The sequence below is a fragment of the Solanum pennellii genome, chromosome 10 (genome assembly GCF_001406875.1).
Source record: "Solanum pennellii chromosome 10, SPENNV200".
Lineage (NCBI taxonomy): Eukaryota > Viridiplantae > Streptophyta > Magnoliopsida > Solanales > Solanaceae > Solanum > Solanum pennellii.
Window position 1 is genome coordinate 26,259,847 of NC_028646.1, and position 14,336 is coordinate 26,274,182.

Sequence of the window (14,336 nt, forward strand, 5' to 3'; positions counted from 1 at the left end):
GTCAAATAATTCTTGTAACTCTTCTATACTAAATTCTGAAAAGAAACTATCATGTATCAGAATTAACACCTTCATAACTCATAAATTGACGTTGATCATGATGTTGATCCAGAGTCATCAAGGCATCTGATGGTTCTGTATCATTCTCTTGTGGTAATAACTCTTGTGCACTACCTTGTTTCATCGATAAATAACCTGTCTCTACAACACTTTGTTCTTATTACGTCAAGTGGACCAAAGATATGTGTACGGGGTGAGTCAACGACCACTTGTTCATTTCTTTGAATTCTTTTTAGATAGTACGTATGTAGTAACTGTGTGTACTACTAAGCAGCTATACAATAAAAGTAGGAATAAGGCATAATAATCCCCCTTGAATTTTCACAAAGTTATTCATTATACCTATAAATTATCTAAATGTCATATTATCTCTTTGAATTTAAGTTTTATTTATTATTTACACATCTAATCTATATGAGGGTGCTCTTACTCACTAAACTTAAATTTTCCATATAATTTAAATCCCTCAATTATTTTTGTCCAATTTTTTTTTGTTGTCTAATTGTACTTTTGCTCTAGTTTTATATATCAAATATGTTAAAGGAACTTGTACAATGTATCATAGCTTTACAAGTCCATGAAAATTTCATAAATAAAGAAAGCTTGTGCAAATTATCAATATTAATTTTTCAATACTAAAATTATTCATGTTGTTTCATAAATACAATAATGAGTGCAAAAGTGTACTTAATAGTTTAAACACAACAAGAAGTACATTTTTGACAATTATTTTAAGAGGGTAGTAGGACCCTCATATAGTTTAGGGCTATATATAATATAGAAAAATTAAGTTAAAAATAATAGGATCGACAATATTTATATAATTATTAATTGTGACATTGGAAACCAAACTTAATTTGGGACTATTGTGACAAAATATTACTTATTACCTTAAAATATAATTTTGTTAATGAATTTAGAATATCGGTCAAAGGAATTAACTGAGAAGCCCAAAATGATATGTGCGATTTAGCTAGGTCCCACCTACAGACAGTGGATGATGAAGTTGTCTTTGCACTAGGTCTGAGAAAACTTCTAGGAATTTAAGAGCTTATTGATAACGTTAGTTTATCCCGAAGGAAAAAACATATGTATTTTCAAGTTCAAACGAGTTGTAAAGAAGGAAGACCCATATTTTACCGTTCTTTGTGTTTAATTTCACAAATTTTTTGTGAAAGCATTCTAGAATTTTTTTGTTAAAGTTTTTCATGGACATCCATTACGATCTTATAAATGGCATTAGTTGGTCGCGGCCGGCAAACAAGCGCGTTTTAAAATTCAAATAATCCCAAAGCAGGAATTTTTTTTTATACCAATTATCATGTATTATAGTCCATAGACTTTTACTGATAAAGGATTATGAATTTTTTGCCAAAATTTTTTATGGATGTCCATAATGATATTATTAATCGTATCACTTGGTCCCGAAGGGAAAACATGTGTATTTTAATGTTTAAACGAGTCCAAAAGAAAGAAAATCTAGTTTTTACCGATTTTTGCTTGCTATACTCACTAAATTTTTTGTATGGAATATTACGAAATCTTTTCTGCCAAAATTTTTCATGAGTGTTAGTTATAACAGTCTTAATGGTGCAGTTTGTCCCTAGAGGATAACATGCACATTTTCAATTTGAAACGAGCCCAAAGTACGAAAATTAGATTTTTCCAATTTTCTTGTGTTATTGTCCATGTATTTTTATTATAGAATTAAAAAAAAAAATTGTCAAACTTTTTCATGGATATTCGCTACGACCTTATTAATGGAATAAGTAGGTTTCCAGAGGAAACCAAGCACGTTTTCAAGTTCAAACGATCCCCAAAGTAGAAAAAACTGAATTTTACCGATTTTTGTGTGTTATTATCGATGGATTTTTTGTGATAGAATCTTGAATTGTTTTTGGCTGAAACTTTTCATGGAGGTCTATAATGGTGTTGTTAATGGCGTCACTTCGTCCTAAGGGGAGAACTGACGCATTTTCAATATCAAAGGAACACCTAAGAAGGAAAACCTAGATTTTATCAATTTGCTATGCTAGTCAATGAAATTTTGGTGATATGATTCCTTATTTTTTTTGCAAAATTTTTAAACGGACGTCCTTTACTACCTTATTAATGGTGTCAGTTGGTCTGGAGGGTAAAACGAACGTATTTTCAAGTTCAAACGATCCCAAAACTATGAATAACAAGATTTTATCATTTTTCATATGCGTCAATATTTTTTGGTGATATATGGTTTTGAAATTTTTTTCCAATATTTTTCATGTGCGTCTCTAACAACCTTATTAATGGTACCACTTGTTCCCCATAAGCAAACGAGCGCATTTCCAAGTTCAAACGAGCTCCAACGAAGAAAAAGCAGATTTTACTGATTTTTTGTATGCTATATTCAATGGATTTTTGGTGATACAGGATTCTAGAATTCTTTCTATCAAATTTTTTCATGGACGCCCATTACAACTTAATTCGTGGAGTAGTTTGTCCCGAGAGGAAAACATGCGCATTTTCAAGTTTAAACAAGCCCCAAAGCAGGAAAAACCATATTTTATAATTTTTCGTGTGTTATTATCCATGTATTTTTAATGATAGGATTACCAATAGAAATTTCCAAAATTTTGTATGGACATCTGTTACGACTTTATAATTGCTTATTTGGTCTTGAGGGGGAAAAGGGTGCATTTTCAAGTTCAAACAAGTCGCAATGCAAGAAAACTAAATTTTACTGAATTTCTTGAGCTATATTCCATGGACTTTTGTATTAAAAGATTCAGTAATTATTTTCCCCGTAAGTTTTCATGGGCGTCCGGTACATCATTAATAATACCATCAGTTGGTCCTGAGGGAAAACATACGCATTTTAAAGTTCAAATGAGCTTCAAAGAATAAAAAATCACATTTTACAGATTTTCTTGTGCAATTATTTCAGTAAACCGATGTATGAGCTGAGTCTCCGATGCCCCGCTGGCCCTCCAAAAAAGTTAGGGCTCATATGGAGCCATAGGCAAGTAGAGTAAAAGGCAGGTAAAAATCACATAAGAAGAGGAGGAGATACATTCATGAAAAGCGAGAAGCCCTGCCGTGGGAGACTGACCAATTATGAATAGATCTTACTTATGCTTGCGGTTAAGAACATATATTAATCTTTATCATGAGTTTATTTTCTAAAAAAGAAGAACATCCCCTTTCCAAAACATTAACATATGCCAATCATAATGCAAGCATGGCATATCTCGTTGAATCAGTCTATTTTGCCATATTGCGTATAAGGGGAATCGAACCTCCTCTACTGCGGAAGGGAAATTGTATAATGTGATAATTCAATCCAACATCTTCTTAGGAGTTGATATTGTCTTACCCCTCTCCTTACAGTCAAGTGGATGATCGCTCATTTCTTCTTATTAGTCAGATAGGTTTGGAACCCTTTCCCCTTTTAATATGTTGATAGATTTTTAGTGATAAGATTTTCAAAAAATTTTTGTTGAAATTTTTCATGCACATCTGGTATGCCCTTTTTAAGGGTGTGATTGGAACTAAAGGGAAAACATGCAAATTCAAGTTCAATTGATCCCTAAAGTTGGAAAACCAGATTTTATCTATTTTAATGTGCTATAGTCAATGGGTTTAAAGTGATAAGATTCCAAAAAAATATTGCAAATTTTTTTTATGGACATATGTTATGACATTATTAATGGCGTCAATTGGTTCTGCAGAGAAAACCATGATTTTTCAAATGTAAACGAACCCCGAAGTAAAAAAACTTTTTACCATTTTTATGCTTATAGTCAATAAAAACTGTTTTTGATAGAAGATTCCTGAATTATTTTTGCCAAACATTTCCATGGACGTTTGGTACGACCATGTTAATGGTGTCAGTCAGTCATGAGGTAAAACAGGTGCATTTTAAATTTCAAATGAGAAAAAAGTCGGAAAAATCTGATTTTACCAATTTTCATGTGCTATTATAGTCTATGGATTTTTGGTGGTAGAGGATTCATAATTTTTTTTTGTTGGAATTTTGTATGAACGTCCATTATAACAATATATATGGCTTCAATTGGTCACGAGGGACAAACGGGCACAATTTAAAACTCAAATGAGCCCCAAAGCAGAAAAAGTTAGATTTTATCAATTTTCGTGTGTTATAATCTATGGATTTTTGGTGATAGAATTTAATAAGTTTCTTATAGAAATTTTTCATGGACTTACATTACGACCTTATTAATGGCTTCAGTTAGTATCGAGAGGAAAATGAGCGCATTTTCAAGTTTAAACGGGGTGTAAAGTAGAAAATCCAGATTTTACCAATTTCGTGTGCTGCCATTAATTTTTGGTGATAGAGGATTCCATATTTTTTTTTTATTTTTTTTTTGTACATCCATTATTACCTTCTTAATGGCTTTAATTAGTCTCGAGGGGAAAAGAGACACATTCTAATGTTCAAACAAACTCTAAAGCACGAAACCAGATTTACCAACTTTAGTGTACAATAATCCATGGATTTTCAGTGATAAAGGATTTCAAATTTTTTCTTACTAAAATTATTCATGGATGTCTGTTACTATTTGACTAATGGATTCAGTTTGTCTAGAAGGGCATATAGACGAATTTAAAGGTTCAAACAAACTCCAAAGGAGGAAAAACTAGATTTTACACATTTATGTGTGCTATTGTCCATGGATTGTTGGAGATCAGATTCCAGAATTATTTTGCCAAAAATTTTGTGGACGTTGTTATGACATAATTAATGGCATCAATTAATCCCGAGAGACAACAATTGCATTTTCAAGTTTAAACGAGCCACAAAACAGGAAAAAATAGATTTTACTATTTTTCGTGTGCTATATTCCGTTGATTATTGGTGATAGGATTCCCAATTTTTTGTTTGCCAAAATATTTCATGAACGTCCGATACAAACTTATTAATGATTTCACTTGTCCTCAAGGGGGAAATGATCACATGTTTAAGTTCAAACGAGCCCCAAAACAAGAAAACCCCAATCTTAACAATTTTCGTGTGCTATAGTCTATAGATTTTTTATGAGACAGGCAGAAATTCATTAACCAAATTTTTTAATGGACGTCTGTTACAACCTTATTAATGACGTCAGTTGGTTTTGAGGGACAAACTAACGCATTTTAAAGGTCAACCTTGCCTAAAGCAGGAAACTAGATTTTATCGATTTTTGTGTCCTATAGTCAATGGAAATTTTTTGTGATATAATTCTGGATATTTTGTTCCCAATTTTCTTAAGGACATCCAATACAAGCTTATAGATGGCGTTATTTAGTCTCAAGGGGTAAACATGTAAATTTTCAAGTTCAAACGAGCCCCAAATCAGGAATAATTGGATCTTACCAATTTTCGTGTGCTATAGTCCATAGATTTTTAATGATACAATAATCCAGAATTTTTTTTGCCGTACATTTTTGTGGACGTCTAATATGACCTTATTGATGGAGTTTGTATGTTCCGAGGGGAAAACAAGAGTATTTTAAAGTTCAACCGAGCCCAAAAGTAGGAAAACATAATTTTAACAATATTTTTGTTCTACAGTCCATAGATTTTTGGTGATAGGATTGCAAAAGATTATTTGCTGAAATTTTTAATAGACATCCGTAATGATCTTATTAATGACATCAAGTTGTTTTGAGGGGAAAAAATATGCATTTTGAACTTCAAACAAACTGTAGAGTAGGAAAAATCACATTTTACCAATTTTCGTGTGTAATAGTTCATGGATTTTCGATTATACAAGTTTTTGGATGTGATTTGCCAAAGTTTATTACGGGCGTCCGTTATCACCTTATTGATGGCATCAGTTGGTTCAGAGGTAAAAACAGACGCATTTTCAAGTTAAAACAAACCCTAAAGCAGGAAAACTCATATTTTACTTAATTTCATGTGGTATAGCTGGGTATGCGACCTCGCTATTTCTGTGTAAGAGTTGTGGAAGAAGATCGGGAAGATCTATCAAGATAGCCAAACAGATTGTGCCCGCGCACGAGCATGGAACTACAGGCCTTCCAAGTAGAATATTTATGGTGCTAACAAGCTTTATCAGTTGCTGGAACACAGATTAAACTGATCGACAACGTTAGAGTTGTTACTAGTGGTGGATTTTGCATTTCGGACGTTCTCAGGAATGTTAAGAGAGAGGTTGCTATTTCGACGATAGCCCAATGATGGGTATTTGATGAGTCTCTGCCTTTTTGCTAACTCCATCGTTGGATACCTTGTGAGGCATTACTTGCCTATTTTCAATTTATGTTATTTCTTGAAGGTGCTTGGTTGTTTCTTTGAGCAATTGGAGCACTAATTAGTGTTGTTCGTTTGGCATCTTCATAGATAAGAAATATCTCATAGTCAAGCAGTTTTTCATAAAGTTCTTCACTAGGTCATCAATGTTTCACGAGGCCGGATGGCTGCAAAGATAGTGATCGGGCCCATGGATTCTCACATTAAGTTGCACATCAACGATTGTGCTCCACTGATCTTGAAAAATTGAATGTTCTATCAGGCCAATAATCTTTGGTAATATGAGCTAGTTGATCTTGGAGACAGATAATTCTTGCATGTGATTTATTGGCAAAGGTAGTGTGCGGGGATTCACAACCTTTGTGTGCCGAGGTGATTGTTGCTATAGTTGAGGCAAGAGTAGGTCCCATTGATGCTAAGATGGTACTTTGGACAAGCTGATTTTATCGAAACCAGTTCATATAAGGTGGATTGAGAGTGGTTTCGTTGTTTCTTGTGAGTGAGATTGGAGGAGCAACAGTTGTTCCATCAATATGACCGAAAAGGTTATGTCCGTGCAAAAGCAACGACAGCTATGGGTTCCAGGTGGTTAAGTTATAGCTGCCGGCAAGTTTGATGGGAAATTGAAATGCAGGGTCGAATGGCACGATGACAATGTTAGTGGTTGTGGTATCTGAATTATGAACAATGGCATTCGGTGCCAATTATGCATGTAACTGCAGCTAGGATTAGAGGGCAGAAAATTGGGATCATACTCGTGTGAGGTTTTATAGCCTTGATACCATAAAACAACTTATAAGACTATACTGGGAATGAGAAGTATTCTGCATTATTCATAAGCTATAAGCGTTGATACAACAATGAGTGCTATTGGGATACAACAAATAATCATGGTTGTACGAGAAGATAAAATCACATTATATCTCTTTTACAATGAAGGTTAATAATTAAGAAAAATCAGGAAACTATATATTTAGGAATAATACTGTATATACTGTTTGTTTTTATTATAAAATGATGCATTTAAATGTATGTGCTAAATTGTCCCTTAATGTGACAATAATACTTGAAGTTCATCATAACAAAGTAGTAATACTTCAAATGCTTGAACATAGTTCTAGCCAAATCTTGTTGGATATGCTTTTCCATAATAAGTTTCATTTTGTTGGATATGTCTTCCCATAAAATCATGTCGCATGAGGTCTACATGAAAATTCTAGTTGAGCTCCCTCAAATATCCAATAATTCTTGTAACTCTTCTATACTAAATTCTGAAAAGAAACTATCATCTCCACTATATGTATCAGAATAAACACCTTGATAACTCATAAATTGACGTTGATCATGATGTTGATCCGAGTCAAGGCATCATATGGTTATGTATCATTCTGTTGTGGTAATAACTCTTCTGCACTACTTTGGTTCATCGATAAATAACTTGTCTCTACAACACTTTGTAGTGGAAATAACCTATCTCCACCATTTGTGTTAGTTTTAACACCTTGATGATTTATAAGCTTATGTTAATCATAATGTTGTTCCTGAATCATCAAGGCATCCGTTTGCTCAATATTACTCTTGTGTTGAAATAACTCATGTGCATTACTTGTATTAATATTAAGACCTTGATGAATCATTAGTTGATGTCGATCATAAGGTTGATCTTCAATGAATACACTCCACTGTAAAAATAACTCATCGAAACTACATATGTCAGTATGACCACCTTGATGACTCATATATTGATGTTGATTCAAGTCATTGGTTGGATATACATCATTCTATTGTGGAAATAACTCTTGAGCACTACTTGAATTAGTATTAACATCTTGATGACTCAAAATTTGATGCTTCCAATATTGAGCCATCGAGAAATCACATGGATCTACAACAGTTTGCTGCGCAAACAACCTATCTCCGCCACTAGTATCTATATTAAAACCTTGATTATTCATAATCTGATGTTGGTTATGATTCATCAAGAAATCGCTTGGCTTTACAACAGTCCATTGTGCAAACAACTTTTCTCCACAACCTGAGTCAGTATTCACATCTTGATGACTCTAAAATTGATGTTGATCTCTAATCATCAAGGAATCAGTTGGTTGTACAAGACTCCATTTTCTTAACAACTTATCTCCACCATTTGTATTAATATTCACACCTTCACAAGGTTGTGCTACAGATGCATACATACCACCACTCATATAATTCACTTGTGAAAATATACCGGGTATGCTATTTTGTTGTTGATTATCTTTAACTGTTTGTTGATGAAGATGACCCTCCATATGTTACAAATAAGGATTTATAAACCAAAAATACTTGAGAGAAGAAAGGGGATTTTATATGAGGGGGTGGGGGAAGGAAAATAATAATCGATGTGAAATGCGAATATAGAATATGAATTTTTATGGAAAAGTAATGTATCTGTGTGCTCATATACTCACATCGAAGGCGCTATCCTTTTATACTTTGTTTAAAGATTTGAAAAATATATATGAAAGACTAGCATATTGTATATTTTTTTCCATATTTTTTTCATTTTATGTATCTTAGTTTGACCAAATACAAAGTTAATTATTAAGAATGATTTTAAAAACTTTATAACTAATAAAAAATATCCATTGACCGAATTTTTAATTAATTTATTGTCTTAAATATGGCACTTATGATATTGAAATTATTTTTTTCTATATATATAATAAAACATAACAAATCTTTTCACTTTCATTAATATTTTTCCTTTAATGGATTAGTCTTCTCCAATAAGATATTTCAAAGTTCAAATTTATTTATTATCTTTCTTTATTAGGTTCTCCCGAATGGCTCCTGCGCAGTGTAAATTTAAGTTAGTCTTGTTTGTATTTGTACTTTCTAGTTGAGATCCATATTTGTTCTTATTACATCATGTTGACCAATAATATGTGTACGGGGTGAGTCAGCGACCACTTGTTCATTCCTTTAAATGCTTTTTGGATAGTACGTATGTAGTAACTGTGTGTACTTCTAAGCAGCTACAAAATAAAAGTAGGAATAAGGCATAATAATCCCCCTTGAATTTTAATAAATCTATTCATTATACCATTAAAATATCTAAATGTCCTATTATTCCTTTGAATTTAAGTTTTATTTATTATTTACACTTCTAATCTATATGAGGGTGCTATTACTCACCAATCTTAAGTTTTCCATATAATTTAGGCGAAATGTTCTGGTAGACCCTTATATTTGTATGAGTTTGTATTGTGAACCCTTCTACTCATTCGTTTGACAATTGAACCCTTAAACTCAATAAAACACAATTTAACAAACCTTTCTAACCATTGACCAGACCTATGTGTCATTAGGTGTCTGAGTTGGAAAAAGTGCGTAATTACACGCCTATTAAGGCGAGTGAGGAGCATTTCTACTTTAAAAAATATTTAAAATTTTAAAAGAAATATTATTTTTAAACCATTAATTAAAATTATTGTCTTCTTCATGCCTTACTGCTCTTTTTCAGCCTATCCTTCCCTTCCCAATCCCTTTTTCTATTTTTTTCACAATCTATTTTCATTTGTTTAGATGATCTTGACACTTTCTTGAGTCCACTAATTATCGACGGAGGAAGAGAGTGGCACCGGTAGTGCTCGACGGACACCACTATATGTGTGGAGGGAGAGAGAGGCGCGGCTGGTCAATGGAGAGGAGAACAAGGTGGGTGAGGGTGAGGATCTAATCATGCCGGTTAAGATGGAAATGGTGTGCGGCGCAGTTGAAGGCGAAAATGGTAATAGTGTTCATCTGGATCTGGTGTGATGGCTTAGGTTGTTCATTTTGTGGAGGTTGAAGGAGTAAAGAAAAATGAAGATGACGTGAGGAGATTAAATCAAAAGGAGTACGAGTGGTTTCGCCAATAAAATGGTGATGGCAGCGAAGAGAAGGAATAACGACAGCATGGGTGTGAATCTGTGGGAATGGAGAAAATGTGTTTGTTTTTTTGGGTTATATTTTAAATAATATAATTAATATTTAACTATTTTTTCTTTAGTTAAATAATTTTGATTAATAATTTAAAAAATAATTATGACATGGTATTAACATATCTGATGTGGATATGACATGTCATTTATGTAAAGGAGAGTGAGCTACACACATGGTTATAGGGGTTTAAAAGACTCATTTTGATTGAGTTTAAGAGTTCAATTGACAAATAATTAAGTAGAAGGGTTCATAATTAAAACACATACAAGTATAAGGGTCCATCAGACCATTTTGCCTATAATTTAAATCCCTCAATTATTTTTGTCCAATTTGTTTTGTAGTCTAATTGTAGTTTTGCTCCAGTTTTAAATATAAAATATGTTAAAGGAACTTGTACAATGTATAAATAGCTTTACAAGTTCACTAAAATTTCATAAATAAAGAAAACTTGTGAAAATTATCAATAAAATTTTTCAATACTCAAATGATTCATGTAGTTTCATAAATACAATAATGAGTGTAAAAGTGTACTTACTAGTTTAAACACAACAAGAAGTACATTTTTGACAATTATTTTAAGAGGGTAGTAGGACCCTTATATAGTTTAGGGCTATATATAATATAGAAAAATTAAGTTAAAAATAATAGGACCGACAATATTTATAAACTTATTAATTGTGACATTGGAAACCAAACTTAATTTGGGACTATTGTTACAAAATATTAATTATTACCTTAAAAAATAATTTTGTTAAAGAATTCAAAATATGGGTCAAAGGAATTAGCTGAGAAGCCCAAATTGATGTGTGCAATTTAGCTAGTTCCCACCTACAAACTGTGGATGGTGAAGTTGTCTTTGCACTAGGTCTGAGAAACATAAATTTATGACCTTATTGATAACGTCAGTTTGTCCCGAGGGAAAACCATATGCATTTTCAAGTTCAAACGAGTCGCAAAGAAGAAAACCTCATTTTTTCCGATTTTTGTGTTTAATTTCATAAATGTTTTATGAAAGCATTCGAGAATTTTTTTATTAACATTTTTTATGCACATCCGTTACGATCGTATTAATGGCATTTTTTGGTCGCGGGCGGCAAACAAGCGCGTTTTAAAATTCAAACAATCCTTAAAGCAGGAAAAACAAATTTTTACCAATTATCATGTATTATAGTCCATAGACTTTTGATGATAAAGCATTAAGAGATTTTTTGCCAAAATTTCTTATGGATGTCCATGATGACCTTATTAATGGTGTCACTTGGTCCCGAGGGGATAACATGTGTATTTTAATGTTCAAACGATCCCCAAAGCAGGAAAAACTACTTTTTACCGATTTTCTCTTGCTATACTCCATGAATTTTTGGTATGCAGGAGTACGAAAAAAATTTGCCAAAATTTTTCATGTCCGTCAGTTACAATCGACTTAATGGTGAAGTTTATCCCGAGAGGAGAACATGCAAATTTTCAATTTAAAACGAGCCCCAAAGTAGGAAAATCAGATTTTTCCAATTTTCGTGTGTTGTTGTCCATGTATTTTTACGCTAGAATTCCAAAACAAATTTCTGAATTTTTTCACGGATATCCTTTACGACCTTATTAATGGATTCAGTTGGTCTCGAGAGGGAAACAAGGGCATTTTAAGTTCAAATGATCCCCAAAGTAGAATAAAACCAAATTCTATTGATTTTCATGTGTTATGATCCATGGATTTTTTGTGATAGAATCTTGAATTTTTTTTGGCTGAAACTTTTCATGGAGGTCCATTATGGTATTAATAATGGCGTCACTTCGTCCTATGGGGAAAACTAACGCATTTTCAATATCAAAGGAACCCCTAAGAAGGAAAACCTAGATTTTATCAATTTTTGTATGCTAGTCAATGAATTTTTTGTGATAAGATTCCTGATTGTTTTTGCAAAATTTTAGAATGGACGTCATTTACGACCTTATTGATTGTGTCAGTTGGTCTCGGTAGTAAAACGATCCCCAAAGTAGGAATAACAAGATTTAATCGATTTTCATGTTCGTTAATATCTTTTTGATGATATATGATTCTGAAATTTTTTTGTCAATATTTTTCATGGACGTCTTTAATGACCTTTTTAGTGGTGTCACTTTTTCCCCATATGCAAACGTGCGCATTTCCAATTTCAAATGAGCTTCAACGAGGAAAAACCAGATTTTACTGATTTTTGTGTGCTATATTCCATGGAATTTTGGTGATAAAGGATTCTAGAATTCTTTGTACCATATTTTTCATGGACGCCCATTACAACCTAATTTATAGAGCAGTTTTTCCCCAGAGGAAAACATGAACATGTTCAAGTTTAAACAAGCCCCAAAGCGGGAAAAAACATATTTTACCAATTTTCCTGTGCTATTATCCACGTATTTTTATGATAGGATTACCAACAGAAATTTCCAAAATTTTTGATGGACATTTGTTACGACCTGAATAATTGCTTCTGTTGGTCTTGATGGAAAAACGGGTGCATTTTCAAGTTCAAACAAGTTCAATGCAAGATAACTAGATTTTACTGAATTTCTCTAGCTATATTCCATGGACTTTTGTAATAAAGATTCAGTAATTATTTTTGCTGTAGGTTTTTATGGGAGTCTGTTACATCATTAATAATGCCATCAGTTGATCTCGAGGAGAAACATACGCATTTTAAGTTCAAATGAGCTTCAAAATATGAAAAAAATTCACATTTTACACATTTTTGTGTGCATTTATTTCGGTAAACCGATGCATGAGCTGAGGCTCCGATACCTCGTTGGCCCTCCAAAAAAGTTTGATCTCATATGGAGCCATAGGCAAGCAGAGTAAAAGGCAGGTAAAAATCACATTAAAAGATGGGGAGATACATTCATGAAAAGCGACAAGCCTTGTCGTGGGAAACTGACCAATTATGAATAGATCTTACTTATGCTTGCGGTTAAGAACATATATATGTCTCTATCGTGAAATTTGTTACAATGGAGAACAACCCTTTCCAGAACATTAACATTGGTCAATTTCTCGTTAAATCAGTCTTCTTTGCCATATCGCGTATAAGGGGAATTTAACCTCCTCTACTGTTGGCGGGAAATGTATAATGTACTTATTCGATACGACATCTTATAAGGAGTAGATTTTGTCTTACCCGTCTCCTTGCAGTCAAGTGGTTGAATTCCCCTTTCTTCTTATTAGTCAGATAGGTTTGGAACCCTTTCCCCTTTTAATATGTCAATGGATTTTTGGTGATAGGATTTTAAAAATTTTTTGTTAAAATATTTCATGGACGTCTATTATGAACTTATTAACGGTGTCACTTGGTCCAAAGGGTTAAACAGTCAAATTTTCAAGTTCAAATTAGCCCTAATGTAGTAAAACCTAGATTTTACATATTTTTGTGTGCTATAGTCAATGAATTTAAGGTGATAGAATTCCAAAAATAATTTTGTCAAAATTTTTTATGGACCTCGATTATGAAAATATTTATGGCGTCAATTGGTTCTGAGGAGAAAATCAATTATGAAATCACATAAGAAGAGGAGGAGATACATTCATGAAAAGCGAGAAGCCCTGCCGTGGAAGACTGACCAATTATGAATAGATCTTACTTATGCTTGCGGTTAAGATCATAAATTATTTTGTATCATGAGTTTTTTTGCTACAAAATAACAACATACCCTTTCCAAAACATTAAAATAGGTCAATTATAATTCATGCAAGGCATATCTCGTTGATCAGTCTTTTTTGCCATATCGCGTATAAGGGTAATCGAACCTCCTCTACTGCTGGAGGGAAATTTTATAATGTAATAATTCAATCCAACATCTTCTTAGGAGTTAATATTGGATTACCCCTATCCTTACAGTCAAGTGGATTAACGCTCGTTTCTTCTTCTTAGTTAGATAGGTTTGGAACCCTTTCCCCTTTTAATATGTTGATGAATTTTTAGTGATAGGATTTTGAATTTTTTTTTGTTGAAAATTTTCATGGACGTCTGGTGTGACCTTATTAGTGGTGTCATTGGTATTGAGGGGAAAAATGCGAATTTTCAAGTTCAAG